Source organism: Phyllostomus discolor, chromosome 12 (assembly GCF_004126475.2).
Source record: "Phyllostomus discolor isolate MPI-MPIP mPhyDis1 chromosome 12, mPhyDis1.pri.v3, whole genome shotgun sequence".
NCBI lineage: Eukaryota > Metazoa > Chordata > Mammalia > Chiroptera > Phyllostomidae > Phyllostomus > Phyllostomus discolor.
In genome coordinates this window covers 44,094,484-44,104,957 of record NC_040914.2, presented here as the reverse complement: position 1 = coordinate 44,104,957, position 10,474 = coordinate 44,094,484, and the positions used below count along the sequence as shown (strand labels likewise).

The window sequence follows — 10,474 nt, the reverse complement described above, 5'->3', positions numbered from 1 at the left end:
TGGGGGCCCCACAGGCACAGGCCGCTCACACTGGTCTCCCTCCGGCCCCCAGCCCACCACTGGCACAGCCTCTGTGGCCGGACGCGCCAGGACCAGCCCCAAGGGGAGGTCCAGCTGGCCTTCCAGCTGATGGACAACAGCTGGCCAGATGCTGGCGGCAATTCCTGGCCCTCACGGCTCAGCCTCCCCTTCTCCATCGACTACGCCTGCTCCCGCATGACGACGAGTGCCCCAAGTTAGAGAAGACGGGCTGGTCCGAGGCTTTCTGAGGCAGCCGGAGACCGCCGCTGCCCCAGGGAGGGCGAGGTGAGGCCGGGCCAGCAGCCTGCCCGGGCACAGCCTCACGCGGCGCGGACCGAGGCTGCCGGCACAACTGCTGCAGTGACCCCGCTCCGTGACCCGTGTCACCCCGGCGTCCCCCCACCTCGGGCCGGGAGCCCAGCTGAGGACGGAGCACTGGACGGAGCACTGTGAGGGCGTGAGGCCAAGGCTCAGGATCACGGTCGGGCTGCTCGCCTGCACGGTCCCCCCCCCCCCCCCGCCCCCACCAGCCCTGCACCTGGATGAGGTGCCCGCGCACCCTGGCTCTCCCGCGCTCAGGTTCGAGCACTGTGTGCGGGAGCTTGTTCAGCCTCCCGCACTCCGGCTCCTTCAGCCGTAAGACGGGGGCGAGGACACCCACCTGGCCGGGGCGCCCGAGGAGCTGATGGACTGCTGTGAGACAGTAATCGGTGCCTGCACACAGTAGCTTAGAATTATCACTACAGCTTTTTAGTGAGGTGCATGCCGCCCTTGACGCTGGTAAAAAATGCAAAATCTCCTTCCACACGTGAGCTTGGGAAGAATCCGTGATTTAAATGTTCACCACAGAGTCAGGGCGACCTCCCTGCCTGCCCGTCTCCGATCCCACCACTCCCGCCCGCCTACGCGCGGGGACCCGAATCACACCTCCGTAACGAAGGTGCTGGACGAGCTCAGTGGCTCCCACGGTGCAGCACGTGTCCGCTTTAAAGGGACTTCCGGGCCCCACCCACTTACGACGCATTCACTGGTTGGTTCCTGTTTGTGCCCTGACGGGGGACTGAACCCGCAACCTGGAAGCATCAAGACGAAGCTCTACCCAGCAGAGCTCCCTGGCCAGGGCCCGGAGTGGCTGCATTTTACCCCCGGGTACAGCCTGCAATGCCCAGAGCAGCACAAGCGTGGGGAGGTGTGAGAAAAGGGAGTGTGGGGCCCCCATTCCCCCTTTGTTACCTGTTGCTAGGGCACCTGAAGTGCCGCTGCCGGCCTGACTGCCCACCCAGCCCCGGGCAAACCCCACGCAAAGTGGTGCAGGGTCTTCCCGTGGCTTTGTTCCCCCTCCCGAGTCAGGCCCGGCTGCGGCGTCTGTGGGGGCTCATCACTGAAATGTCCCGCCTGGCGGCCAGCTCCGGCCGGCGGCAGCGGAGGGCGGGTCACGCAGAAACCCACCTGTCCTCATCACCCCAGGTTACAACGATGCGCAGCACCCCCCACCCCCGGGGCCCCCGAGCCGCAGCAGCAGGCGGTGACACGGCTGTGCCCCGTCTCCCCCTTTGATCTGCGGGAGCTGCACCAGAGGTGACGACAGCCTGGGGTCTAAACGCAGCCGTGGAGACAGACCCGCAGCTGCTGCCGCTGCTGCAGGACGGGACCAGCCTTCTTCAGTGCCCGGGGCCCGTCCCCTCTCCAGATGCACAGGGGACGGAGTCACTGCCTCCTCCCCTGCTCCGCCATGCCCCCCCCCCCACCACCCTTTCTTAGACTTGAAAATACAACCCCCCTTTTAAAAGTATAGCTTTATAACATTGTAGACGTTTGGAAATAAAAAATACAAGTGTACGTGCTACGAACTTTGTCATCCCCCTCACTGACCGGCTCACACCCAGGATCTAAGCTCTGACACGTTCCCGAGGGCCAACAGGGCTGGGGTCTGGTGGGTACGCACACCTGCCACGTGCTCTCTGGCTGAGAGACCCCGGCTCCCAGCGAGCTGGGGACCCCTCCCAACCCCGAAACAGCGCCTGCACAGCCTCCCTGCACTATCTCGGCAACGCCCAGTCCGATCCCACCCGGCCCTGGTGCCGTGAGCGGCAGACCGCAGTGGTTCGCTGACGGGAAGTAAGGGTTTGTCCTAACCTCCAATCACCCAGATGCCCTCCAGACTCTGCTGGGCTGTCCTACGGGGCCATCAGCTCCACCTGTCTTCCCACCCCCACACCTGAATGCAGCTGTCTTCCCAGCACCCAAATCTATGTTCCGGCCCCCCACCCTCTCGTGCACCTTCTCAGAACTGGGCCGCAGCCCCTGGACCAGCTCCCAAGGTCCGGCAGTCATCGGGCTACCGTCGTGTCCATGTCGGCCATGACCCAGTTCAGCCATTCACACCTCCCGTCCACTGAGAGCCCCCACGTCCAGCCTGGTGTCCAGTTACCACTCACTCCAACTCCAGCGCACTAAAACAAAACAAGTAACACATTAAAAGACATGAATGTTGGAAAGGGACAAAAGTCACTGTTTTCCTACGACACGACTGCTCACTCTTAGTGCAGAATCAAGTCACTTAAGAGCTGTTAAATCAATAAGGGAGCTCAGTAATGCACTGGACCCAAGTACGCATACTGCACATCTGTCCCATAGGTATGCAATAAGCGCATGTAAAACACAACAAAGAGAGACGGCTTCCTACAGGCAACCAAATGTACATCTCAGAATGGCCTCTAAGCTGGAAGCACGCAGACCTGCACGTGAACGACGACACCGGACTGAAGAAATACAAGAACGCTCCACGTTCCTGCACGGGAAGAATCACTGTAAGATGGTAATTTACCCCCGAATCAACCCACTAGCCAACTGAACCCCAGTAAAAATCACCACCTGAAGTTATCATAGAATTTGACAGTTACACGAAAGTCACGGTGAAGAAAAAATCTACAGAAAAGTTTTGGAAATAAGAACAATTTGGAAGAACTAGTCCTATTAGAGTTCAAAATGTACTGCAAAGTTATAGTAACAGGTGCCTTTTTGTGTCAGCAGAAAAGGACAAAACAGGAAACAAAATTATGACTCCAGAAACGGAGCTTATGACATTTTATGGACAGCGAGAGGCTACACACGGGACACGTAACAGTCGGTGAACACCATGTGGGGAAACTGGCTGTTCGTTTGGAAAAAGGTAAGGATTCAAGCTTACTTCTCACCGTACGTTAAGACCGAAGGCACAGGAATAATGCAAGTGTAAAAAGCAAAGCAATACGAGAAAATAAATGAGATTATGTGTCTAACCTTAGGATGGGGTAAAGCATTCTTTGAAAAATAAAAAAAAAATAAAAACCCAGCAGGCACAAAGTATCAGGCTGATTTAGCCATGTTAAAATTCAAACTGATATAAAAAGACAGAGCTAGCAAAGCTAAAATATAATTTGCATACTGGGGGATAAAAGCTGCACAGAAACTGGGGGCGTGGCATGGGAGGAAGACGGGCAGGTGACGGAGGGCCTCCAAGGCCACACCCAGAGCTGCATCCTGACCCCAGGGAACTGGACACCCACCGGAGGGCACACGCAGGGGCACGGTGGCCGGCCTGGGGTTTGTACTCAGAAAGAAAGACCATTGAGGCTGCAGGGCGGAGGGCAGACTGGCACTCAGCCAGGGTGGGTGCAGCCCACCCCCCTCAGACCAGCTCTGAGACCCTGAGACACGGCGGCCCCGGCAGGAGACGACTGTCGTTCTGAGGGAAACGGGGAGGGGGCAGCCTGGAGCGGTGGTGCTGGGGCGAAGCTACCAAACAGCTCAGGAGAGTGGACTGTCGCGGGGCGGGGGTGAAGGACGGGGGTGTTGGGAACCACTGCTGGTGTGGGCCTGCGTGCGGGGGCAGCTGCGGGGCCCACACAGTGCAATGGGAAGCCGCAGCAGAACCCCTCAGGAGACGAGGTTCATCTGGACGGGGAGACGAGGGCAGGTCCGAGACCTCGCCGCCAGTGCATCTGCGTTCCATGGGGCCCGGGGACAGGGGCAGGGACAACACGGAGATGCAAAGACACGGGGGCCCAGAGAGAGCACCCACGAACAAGCACTGGCCGGGACCCCAAGGAGTCTGCCCTCGGTGGGGCAGAGAGACGCTCACACTGGGGGGCGGGGAGGGGGGCACGAATGCAGAGACCCTGCTCTTGCCTGTCCGTCTGCGGCCCAGACGAGTCTGCGCTCAGGGCGAGCCGCAGGGCCCAGGTCCTGCTCTGGCAAAGGTCTTGACAGTGGGATTATGAGTAAACAGTACTGTCTTCTTATCCGCAACTTTTAAACCTCCTCCAACCTCCTTGTTTTCTTCCACAGGAGACTAAAGAACCAGGAGAGGTAACTTTTTAAATCGTGTCTTACAGAAGGAGGCAAGTGGGAAACTGAAGATGGCAGGTGGCTGTTTCTCCGACGCATAATGCTTTGAAGAGCAACAGGATTCGGGAGGGAAGACGAGGGCGGGGAGGGCCTGGATGGCCCTCGGGTCCAGGGCAGGCTGTGCTCCACAGGAGAAGTCGGGCAGGAGCGAGGAGGAACCCCAGGAGGAACGGGACAGAAAACCCACCGATACCACCTTCAAAACTAGTGGCAAACTGCCCTGAGCAATGTGGCTCAGTGGGCTGGGCGTCACCGTGCAAAGCGAAAGGCCACAGGTCCGACTCCCGGTCAGGGCACGTGCCTTTGCTGAGCACCACGTCCCGCGGTGTGAGACAGGCAGGCGACCGATGTTTCGCTCCCTCTCCCCCGCCCCTTTGCCCTCTCTCTAAGAATAAACAAAATCTGTTTTTAAAGTGACCAAGTACGGGGGGGGGGGCTTCTCATTTCAAAGTAAGTGAGAAAGCCATTTCTTAACAAAAATGTTTTCCGAAAATTTTCAAGGATGCTCCTGTTTGATTCATCAGAATCACCTGATGCAGTTTCTAATTTGGCGTCTTTAGTACGTAAATTATCAAAGTCACTGAAATTAAACAAACTTCTTCCTTTATTACTATTTTTTTAGCCCTCATCCGAAGACATTCTTTCATTCCTTTTGGAGACGGGGGCAGGGGAAGAGAGAGAGAAACATCAGTCGCTCGCCTTCTCACACGTGCCCCAACCAGGGATCGAACCCACGTCCTGGCACGAGGCCTGGCTGGGAATCAAACCCGCAACCTTTCGGTCTAGGGGACGACGCTCCAACCAACTGAGCCTCCCCAGCCAGGGCCAGAGTTCTTCCTTTAGACTGCCAGTTCCTCTCTCTCGCTTTTTCCCCTCACCTGTACCTCGCAGTATGGATAACCCCCCCTCCCCCCACTGCTGCTGACTGAGTCCGATTCCCCAGTGCTGTGGGGCTGGGCGGGGGTCCTGACACGGCTCGGGGGCAGCCAGGGTTCCAGGGGCGGAAGGCTGCCAGGCCGCCTGTGCTGGGCGCCAGACCCCCTCTGCCGGGGTCTGCGCCCCTCTGACCCTTCCCGCTCCCGAGCGGGCCCTCTCGGGGCTGCCCTGGGCCGCCACGGAGCGTGTGCGTACGCACAGCTCCTCTGACCCTGCTTCCTGGGTTCCGGCCTGGGGCCTCCCGTCCCTGTGCTGCCACCGAGAGGCAGACGGCAGACCGGGGGAACGTTCAAACCAAGAAAAGCCACCGCCCAGTGACACGGACCCTCTCTCCCAAGCCACGGTTCCTGGAGACAGCACCCAGCCTGGATGAAAAGGGTGGGGGGGATTGCACGTGGGGAAACCAACTGCACCCCCGCCCACCGTGCCACCCTCCCCCAGGAAGGGCGCCTGGGACTCTGTCACACGGAGGGTCCCTCCGAACTCGGAAGAGCCCAAAGCAGGCCCGAAGCCGGGCGCAGAGACCCTGAGGGCAACAGCAGCACAGAACACAAACCCGGAGCTGCAGGAGCCCCCTCCCTCTGGCTAGAAACTGCCGGAAAGCAGCTGACCGCAACGCCATCGGGAACACCCCTTCTCTCACCCACACAAACATATATGTATGGCTGTGTGTATGTGTGTACGCACACACGTGTCTATACATACACAGAGACACGCACACACGCCCAGATGTATATACACACACATACACACATATACACACACATACATATGAACAGGTATCAACAGACTACAGAAGCCAAGGACTTCAGTCTCGTTTGGTCCCCCCCCAACCACATCAAGATGCATTTTCTGGGGCCTGCATTCAGTTCCAATTAAGGGATGCTTTTCTGCCTTTTATACAGGAACAGCTATATTTAACACCACCATTCACTCTGAATAGTAATTGGGGTTTTATAAGGTAGGAAGCTTCAAGCTACCTGGAGTCTAAACCCTTCTCTCAGCCGCTCAGGAGCCGAGCGGGTGGAGCTCAAGGCTGGTGCTGGGTGGGAGCCGCCCAGGCCCCGGAGGACGCGCTCGGCACTCCCCCAGCGCAGCGCCGTGCAGCGCCGACGGGGCTGACCTGGACATCCCAGGGGAGATGAAAACTGGCGGCTGCCTGCGGCCTCGAAGGTGCAGACGTGGAGGCAGGCAGCCGGCGTTGCATCACTGAAAGCCCCCACCCCTGCCCACTTGGCTGGACTTTCAGGGGACTCAAAGGGCTGACCCCTGTGCCCCACCCACTCACTCTTCTCTTCTGGGCTTTAGGGAGTCAGACATGAAATGCTTCGTTCTTCAAAAGCAGCTGCCCATACGGAGGAAATCAGCAGGTCACCATGAGTGCCCGGGGAAAGGCACAGGCTTGGAAGAGACCTGAGGAGACCTTAAATGTAAAACCTGAGGCTGGTCCTTACCATGGAGACAACCTACAGTGCTTCTTGAAGGCGTAACCCTGGGGAAGGGGGTGAGTCGGACTTCCGCAGTAACCACACCAGATTCAAATGTCCAGTTTTCACAACGAAAAGTCCCAAGGCAAACACAGCAACAAGAAAGTATGGCCCATTCAAAAGAAAAAAATAAGCCAACAAACTGTCCCGGAAACACAGGAAACCCGAGCGAGCGCTTGTGCAAAGGGGCCCGCCCACTCGCTGCACAAGGACCAGGTCCTGCCACCACGTGCGGGAGCGCGCTGCAGACGCCGAGCGGCAGCGAGCCCCGTGGGCGGGGAACCTGTGCTCACGGGCCCGGGGGCCGGGGGTGAGCGCCCGCATCACAGGTGAGCAGGAGGATGTGCCAGCGGACGGCCACCGCTGAGGCTCCACAACAGGCAGGACTGAGCCCCGCCCTGTCCACCGACTTACACGCAGGCACCGAAGCACGAACGTGAGAGCAAGAGAGGGGCAAAGGTAAACCAGGGGCGGCGGTCGGTCCCCCGGGGCAGAGCAGGGCGTGACGGAGGGACTTCCCACCCGGGCTCAGCCCCGGGGGACTGCAAGCAGACTCGCAGGCTGCACAGAGGGCACACGGCTGTGCGTTTCATGACGACTCACCAAGCCGCACACGGATGTTCCGTGTATTCTGCAGCATGTATGATGTAGTGCCCAGTCGCTGTGACTGGGAAACATCTTTTGCCGACCCAGGCAGCCGTGTGTGTGAACGTCCAACCACGCTCCAAGCGTGGAGGCTCTGTGCCTCGGTGCCGTAAACTTTAGAGACTGTATACGCACGTATAAAGCCAGCCAGCTGACACTTTTTTCCCTGAAGAAGTCTTCAGTGCCAGTCTGCATTTTTCCCAAGTCCTCGGGAACGGCGGTTCTGTTTTCACTGAGGAAGTCAGTGCAGGGAATGACACTGTCGCTGCACCAAGGGGTCTTCTCGAAGAGCAGCCCCTCCATCTGCCCCGTCATCCCTGACCAAGTGGATGGCACGGCACGGCTCCTGCCCAGGTCTCTGCCCCCTCCCTGGTCGGCGCCCACGGGAGCACAGGAGCCCTCCAGGGGCAGTCGCCTCTCCTGGGAAAACACCGCCCCTCAGCACCCCCAGCACGCTCGCGCCGGCTCCCCGCCCTGCAACTGCCGCCGAGGCTCCGCGCTGCCCTGGTGGCCAGACCCTCCGCTTGGAGGACAGCAATGAGGACAGACAGCTGACAAGGACGAGGAGGCATCTTCCATGCTTACTTCATCACTACCCTTCAGCGACTGAGTTCAAATTTTAACAAATGCCACTTTTGCTACTGCTGAGATTTTTCTTTTTCTTTTGAACAGATGTATATTACAGTAAAAGATTTCTAACACCAAATTGTCACTGACTTCCTGGATGTTAATTTGGTCATAACTGTATCTTAATTTAATAAAATGCTGGTCAATTTGCTAGTGTTTAATTTGGGACTTTTTGCCTATTTCCATAACTCAATTGGACTATAATTTTTTGTGTGTGCATCACATCCATTCTGTTACCAAGGTTACTAATAAATAAGGAAACTTTCCATATGTTTCCTTACTCTGTATATAGTACATTTGAATAATACTAACCAATGAAACCACCAATCCCAGCCCCTGCATCTAGTTTTAAGTGTAAATTTTACCATCTGTGCAAAGCGGTCCTCAGTTATTCTATCTTTCAAGATTTTCCACTTCTAATGTAAACTTTTACAGATATACTGTATTTTCCTTAAAACCAGTCTGTATTTTGAGATGTTCAAAGTTATTTTCTTAATTGCACAGAAAGCTTTCTATTATTTTCTTTCTTCCTTCACCAAAAAATACAACATTAATGTCTTTGTAATTTCCAGTTTGCCTTTTAATTGTCCACGTTTGACCCGATACCAGTCTTTCCTCCTGCTTTCATCAGCCTTCCATGCCTCCCCTTTCCCAGACTGGACAGACCCCGCGGTCCTTTCACTCTGCCCTCGTCCCCACCGAGTTCGAGCCCCGGCTCCTCCTTCCACCCCCGCCTCTGCAGCACCTCTGTGTCTGCCACGGGAGCTCTTACTCTGTTTTTTATGATGTTTAAGGTCACAAGTAAGATGAGGTATTTTGGGTTTTTTTTTTTAGGGGATTGTAATTTTTCCCATGTAACTAAAGTTTATGATCATAGAAAATGAACTATATAATTTCTCCCATTTGAAATGTATTAAGGTTTTCTTTGCATCTAATTAAATTTTATCATAATTCAATGATCTCTTACCATAGGGTATTCAACTGTTTGTAAGGCACAAATTCCAATTTGGCCTATTTAATTAAATTTAGTGATGTTATTATCCAGATTCTCTATATTCTCCCTTAGGTTTTTTTGCCTGCTTGATCTTCAAAGACACAGAAACTGTGCTAAGTCTTTCTCTTCTTCTGGGCTTTACAACTTCCTCTTCTTATGTACCTTATACAAAAGTGTTTTGTTGTACACATGTGTGTCCACGACAGGTAGTCACTGCATACACATTCCTGACCCTCGTGTGTAGGGTGTCTTGTACTTCTTATCAAAATAAAATGACCTCCATCAGTTTTAATGCTTTTGTACTTTTAATTCACTATTTCCGTTGACACGAAGGCAATTTATTAACAGAAAACAGTAACGTGAGGACTCCTGCTCACAGACGGCAACCACGGCGACGCCCCCTCCTGTGGGTGCTGCCCGAGGGCATGAGGGGGTCACCCTCCACCGCCCAACCTGCACTCCCGAGCGGGCGAGTGCTCTGAGAGCCGCCTGGGTGCCCACTTCAGGGGTCTCGGTCCTGCTTCCTCCCGCGGCCCGGAGTCTGACGTGAGGGGCAGCGGTGCCCAGCCCCTTGGTCCTCTGGGCCACACGCCGGGCAGCCCACACAGTGGCGTGTGGGGAGGACTCATCTCCGTTAGCTTTTACCTTCATCCCACCAGTCACGCGGCAGGTGGTCTCCCTGCAGAATGACCAGCAGCATGAACAAAAGTGTCCCTGAAGGATGCAAAGAGGTGGCAACACCAAATACATTTCCTCCGTCAGCCACCTGAGGCCCGAGGCCGATGACCTGTTCTTCTTTCCCTTCCCTTCCCCCTCCAAGTGCCATTTCTGCGTGCTGGGTCCGCACTCCACCTCCGGAAGTGATTCTTAATTACCTCAGACTGTATCAGAATCTTTTGAGATTTTTTTTTACCTGCACATATTAGGCCAACATTTTGGTTTAAATCTTCCCATTTTCTGTTTTCTTCTTTCTTTTCTGAGATAGCCCTTTGTAAGTAGCACATGAGCTTTGCTTGCCTTTTTTATCCCAGAGATTAATTTTTCTATTTGAATACCTTTATTTATGTTTATTATCATGAATATGTTTGATCTAATTTGTGTTCCTCTTGCTCCAAGTTCCTGGGATTAGGGAGTAATTTTCATTGTTCTTTTTCATGTTTTCTTACCGTTTCACACCACATGTCATTTCTGTTGTCTTCTTGGTGATAGCAAAATTGGTCATTTAAAAAAATTTATATTAGTAATTACCCTTAAGTCTTATAAAATCATACTTGAAAATACATTTCTTTAATGATCAAACTCAAAAATAAGACCTCTCCCACTCTTCCTCCGTCAGATGAAATGTTCAGTTCACGGTTCTGTGAGTCTTCCCAGT

At 54.9% G+C, this 10,474-nt stretch overlaps 1 pseudogene; it reads right to left on the bottom strand.

Annotated features, from left to right (window-relative positions):
* Positions 1-9,461: 9,461 nt before the first annotated feature.
* Positions 9,462-10,167, bottom strand: LOC114488543 (annotated as a pseudogene).
* Between the last annotated feature and the right edge of the window lie 307 nt (positions 10,168-10,474).